Source organism: Terrapene carolina, unplaced genomic scaffold (assembly GCF_002925995.2).
Source record: "Terrapene carolina triunguis isolate 2854851 unplaced genomic scaffold, T_m_triunguis-2.0 Scaffold58, whole genome shotgun sequence".
NCBI lineage: Eukaryota > Metazoa > Chordata > Testudines > Emydidae > Terrapene > Terrapene triunguis.
In genome coordinates, this window is record NW_020664409.1 from 77481772 (window position 1) to 77487954 (window position 6183).

Consider the following 6183-nt stretch of genomic DNA (forward strand, 5'->3'; position numbering starts at 1 on the left):
TGCTACACAAGTCATGTGGTTACAATCTAATGAACAGAACATTGACTATAATAGTGACTGAATCTCTGAGAGATCAACCCCCAGCAAGGTAATGGGCTTTGCTGTACCCCAGAAAATGCAGCCAACCATGAAACACAGTTTGAAATTCACATTAATATTTTTTGAAGTAAAGACTGATGACTAGAGCTGGCAAAAACAGGTGCTAAAGAGTTTTACGACTCTATGTACTGAGTCAAAACTGCGTCATAGTCACAACCCAAACTAGAATAAGCTGTTCACCTAGTAGACCGTTGGCTGAATGTCAAAAACATGCAAAACACACCTGTAAAACATATGGGAGGAGACAGTGGTTTTTCTGAAGTGTCAAACTAATATTGGTGGGATTATGCTGACATTTTCTTCCTGAATTATGCTCCTCCTCTGGCAAAAATAATTATATTGCACACTCATCTACAATAAAACACGCTAGTGTATGTATTGCATTTGGCAGAAGGTTGTTTCTCCCCCTTCTGTGAAGGCAGGTACGGAAACACATGTGGTAACTTCACATAAATCAGCCTCTCCTACATATGATGTATGAATGGCGAAAACAAAACTGTCCACGGAGCAGATGCCTAACAACTGTGCTTGGCTGGCTGAAGCTCTCCAACTTGTGCTTTTAAAAATATACCTGGTCTCATTCTTTGAGGCTGGAGGGCCCAAAATCTCGAATCCATCTCTTTTTTAGTTTGTGCCTTGTTCAAGATTTTGGCTTGCTATCTTTATTCTGCGGTGTTTAAGGAATGCTTGTTTGCTCTGGGAGCACATTGTGGTGGAATCTTCTCAGGAAAGAACTTGTATGGTTCCCTTCTACATCTTATTTCACCTGGCCATCACAGACAAGCATGATCAGCCAGTGGGGACAGTCTCATAAAATCACCTTAACCACCAATAGCTGGTTTCTGGGGCAATAATGCCTAGAAACAGCAATCCAGAGGCAGTGAGGAGCTGTTTAAGGCACATCCCAGCAGTCAAGGGGAGCGAAAGATCAACTATATGCATTTGGGGCATATATTATACTTCTGAAAAGGAATGTACTGGGGATCTGTTTGACCATGGCTGGCAAGAGGAGAAAAACAAATTCAGGAGGTGTGTGGCTCAGCTTATTTGTTGAGCAGAAAGAAGCCAGCTCAAAAGGACTCTGAGCCAGTGACGAAGGACAGATGTTAGGACGTCCATTTAGCATCAGGAGCTTAGTGCACTATACAGCAAATGTGCATACTCACTGACCGAAACTGCCCAGTGACATAGGGCTGAGTCTTTATTTCCTCCTGGACAATTGAGTTTTGAATCTTTTAACTGGTACAGCAGGAGCTCACCACTCCATTTTGTGAAGGCCAACAAAAACCATAAGTTAATACCTATTGATCTGTCAGTATTAGCCATCTGCTTCTCACCTTTCTTTTGCCTATGCTGAGCACAAAAAAGATGCGCACACATGCTGTTCAGTGATTAAAACAACACTGGCTGAGAAAGTTCTGGTCCAAAATACATCAGGCCATAGTCATTACCTTTTTTTAAAAACCCTGACTCTTGATGTAAAGCAATGGACTTTTGCTTAGCTATGTTTAAAAAGTAACTATCATGGATGATTTTGAAATAGCTACTGTAACACTTAGTAAGTAGGGTTGCCAGGCATCTGGTTTTCAACCGGAACGCCCGGTTGAAAAGGGACCCTCATGGCTCCGGTCAGCACTGCTAACCAGGCTGTTACAAGTCCGGTCGGCAGCACAGCGGGGCTAAGGCAGGCTCCCTGCCTATTCTGGCGCCGCACAGCTCCCAGAAGCAACTGGCATGTCCCTGCGGCCACTAGGAGCAGGTGAGATCAGGGAAGCTCCGCACACTGCCCCTGTCCCCGAGTGCCGCCTTTAATTCTTTAGGAATGGGAGCTGCAGGGGCAAAGCCTGCGGGTGCGGGCAGCGCACACTGTGCAAAGCTGTCGTGCCATGCCGCCGCCTAGGGGTCCGACATGGTGATTGCTTCCAGGAATAGCGCAAAGCCAGGGCAAGCAGGGAGCCTGCCTTAGCCCCATTGTGCCGCCGACCAGGAGCCCTGAACTCCCTTCCGCACCCAAACTCCCTCCCGAAGCCCACACTCCAACCTCCTGCCCCAGCCCAGAGCCCCCTCCCGCACTCTGAACCCCTCATTTCTGGCCTCACCCTGGAGCCCTCACCCGCTTCCACATCCTAACCCCCGTCCCAGCCCAGTGAAAGTGAGTGGGGGGGGGGGAAAGCGAGTGAGTGAGGGAGTAGGGCTGGAGTGAGGGGGGAGGCAGGGCAGTTTTGTGCAATTTGAACGTTGGCAACCCTACTAGTATGTGCTCTACTGCCCTCTAGAAGAGCAGCTCTGCTCCTTCTGAAAGTAGACTAAACACCTGCATGGGCCCAACTGGCCTGCCAACAAGAGCCTATGAAGAATACTCCAACTCAGCAGGATGCATTGTGGAGTGATAATGGTCAGACTTTGCAGGAGTGAAGCCCACTTAAACTAAGATGGTTGCATTTCTTATATTTGGGTGGGTGGTGAGGAGAGTCCATGGTGCCTGCCCACTCCCCCCCTCCCTGGAAAAACCAGTAACACCACTCTTCACATCTGATTCGACTGGTGCCTCCCCATACTGGGGGGGCACCAGCTAAAGTGGAGGACATATGACCGCCCCACCCCCAGCCCGGGGCCCTTGAGCTCTCCCCATCCCACCCCTACCCCACATTACCCGTTGCGCCGGTTCCCTCTGGCACGTCCGGCTGCTCTACCTAGCAGCCAGGCCACAGAGCCACTCCCAGATGCTGCCTGGGAGAGTGCCAGGCTGCCTCCCACCCAGGCTCGGCTTCCAGGACAGCAGCTGAGCGAGTCAGAGCCCCTTTCCCTCCCCCCAAGCATACTCAGCGGCAGCTCCTGTCCCCAGAAGCTGAGCCTGGGCTGGGGCAGCCTGCTGCAGCCAGGTGCTCTCCCAGTCAGCCACTGCGCTGCACCAGGCAGCATCCCAGACAGCATGGCTGGAAGAGGCTCTGGCCCACCCTTTCCTCTCCCTGCCCGGGCAGGCTGATGGAGGGGCACTTGACCCCTCTTGCCTCTCCCACGAGTCGCCTCTGCTTCACATACATAGCGCTAACACATGCACAAGGTACATCAATTAACAACTAGCAGCCAGTTTCAAAGGAGCTTTTTTGGAAACTTTTATTACCCTAATTTTGGTTGCTCCTGGTTGCTTTGACACACTGAGTCTAGTTTGGCTTTTCTTTTGGTGTCACACTCAAGGGTTGTTAGGCTGAGCTTCTTTGAGACAATACTATGCTTTGTGTTAGAAGACATTCTCCACTCATGAGGTGACAAAAGCCCATCATTAAGCATTAGAAAAGGCAACCTTAACTAAGGTCTAATCTTGAGCTTGGGCAGGGGGCTGGCTAAACTGGAAGCTTAAGTACATAAACTAAATTATGACTTAGTTGGCATCATGAAGACTTGCTGGGATAAATGTCGTGACTGGCCTAGTAGTATAGAGGGGTAATGAATGTTCAGGCAAGGTAAAAAAGGGGAGAAGGTATTGCATTATACATCAAGACTATAAACATGGGTTCTGAGATCTAGAAGGCGGTGAGAGGCAGCCCAGCTGCAAGTCTCTGGGTAAAGATAAATGGGGGACAACGAGAAGTATTGGGGACTCTATAATAAACCAGCACAGCAGGAGATGGCTGAAGCACTTCTGAAACAAACCCCCCCTCTCTATCTGGAAAGCTACTGGAACAATTTATTAAACAATCAATTTGTAAGCACTTGGAGATTAGGAATAGGGATATAAGTAATAGCCAGCATGGCTTTGTCAAGGACAGATCCTGCCAAACCAACCTGTTTTTCCCCCTTTGACAGGCTTATTAGCCTACTGGATGGTAGTAATGGGGGCATCTATTGGCAAAGTAATATAGCAAAACAAAAAATAGGGTCTAGGCATGTATTGGAGACAACTTTTTGTTTCAGAAGGTGGAGGAAATAAACAGGCAGACAGCCATTTTTTTAGATTTGCTTCTGCCCAAGAGCGAGGCATTGGTTGCGACGCTGAAGGGGAAAAGGAATGTGAGCGAAAGTGATAATTTAAACTATAGCTTTCCTGACTCTAAGGCTAGAAAGGCGTGAAGGCGGCAGCATATGGATGCTGGCTTTCAAAAAAAAAAAAAAGGCCGATTTTTAACAGCCATGGCACTGGTAGGTATGGCCCGAAAGTCTAAGAGAGAAAGGCATTCAGCAGAGCTGCAGGAGCTAATATTAAAGGCACAACTGCAACTGACCACAAGGCAGCATAGTAAGAGGGTACTATGGTGCCAAGCGTGTTACTGAGCTGACAAAGCAAACGGTGGCAACATTGACAAATTGCTAAGGAGCCATACAGAAGAATAGCACAAATATGTAGTCATAAAATCAAAATGGGTTACACCAAGTAAGGGACATAACCTAGTTCTTTAACTCCATTAGGAACAAGCGAAGGAAAGGGCAGGTCGTCTGCTTAGCAGGAGATGGTTAATGTGCTATTGAGATGGTTAATGCTTATTTGGCTTTGGGCTTAATGGTGGCCAGCTACTTAACAAGGGAGATGGACTGCAAGCCCCAATAAGGCGAGACCAGGCTAAAGAATATTTAGTTAAGTGAGTTGTCTTCAAGTTGCCAGGGCCTAATGAACAGCACAGGGCAGTGGTTCTCAAACTTTTTTTTCGGAGGACCACTTGAAAATTGCTGAGGGTCTTAGGGGACCACTTAATGATCTTTCCAAATGTTGTTTGTACTGTTAACTAACTATTGTAAAGCGCTTTGGATAAAAGCACTATATTAAAAAAAGACCCTAATAAATGGATTTTTTTGTTCTACAAATAAAAGCACACAACTCATATTTTAATATCAGTAGTCTTACCTTCCTAATGGAATGGATGTGCCCTCTCTCCCCCATCACGGCAGTCCCCGCGCTGGGGCTGGGAAAGGGCGGGGGGGGGGTCTCTCCCCCACCAAAGCAGCCACAGAGCTGAGGCTGGGAAGGAGTGGGGTCTCTCCCCGGCAGCTGCAGCCTTGGAGCTGGGGAAAATTGCCTCTTTCGCTGGCCGGCAGCCCTGCACGTCACAAATTCCCCCCACCCCCTCTTCTCACCCCACTACCCCCTCCCACCCATTCTCCCCAACGCCACCACCTCACTTTACATGTGTGTCTTCTCCAGGGTCCAGGCACCTAATTAGTGGAGCCATGCCTGCTGGGTGACAGCTGCGAGGACTAGGAAAGGGCAACCATAGTCCTTATCTTGAAAAAAGGGAGACAAAGGGCCTGATAGACCAGTCAGCCCCTCCCTATCTAGAAAGATACTGGAACAACTTATTAAACAATCAATTTGTAAACACCTGGAGGAGACTAGGAATAGGGTTATAAGTAAGGCTAAGATTTTTGTCATGGATATTTTTAGTAAAAGTCAGGGACAGGTCACAGGCAATAATGAAAAATTCACAGACGCCCGTGACCTGTCCCTGACTTTTACTAAAAATGGGAAGCCTGGGCAGCTGGGGGTGAGGGGGGGTGGATGGCAGGGGGCTCCCACTACCCCAGGGGGCTCAGAGCTCCAGGGTCCCCCTCCGCTGGCAGCTGTGTGGCGAGGGTCCTCCTGTGGCAGCCAGGAGCTATGGGGGGTGGGGGGGGGCTCCCCCACCTGCTGCCTGCAGAGGTGGAAAGCTCTGGGGGGGGGTCCCCCTGGCTGCCTTGGTGGCAGGGAGCTGTGGGGGGCTCGCACTGCCTGGGGTGGTGGGGGTACCCTGCAGCTCCCAGCAACTTCAACTGGATGAAGTTACGGAGGACTTAGGAGGTCACAGATTCCATGACTTCCAAAACTAAATTGCAGCCTTAGTTATATGTAATAGCCAGCATGGCTTTGTCAAAGACAAATTATGCCAAACCAACCTGTTTTTCCTTCTTTAACAGGCTTATTGGCCTACTGGATGGTTGGGAATGGGGGGCATAGATATGGCTTGAGTTTAGTAAAGTTGTCTGACATGGGAGCAAGTATCAGTTTCATTTGCAAACTAGGAACCTGTGGTCTCGGTGAAATTACTGTCTGGTGGATGCCCAGCTGGTCAAAAGCCCATAGAGTAGTTCTCAATGGTTTGCTGGCAAACTGGG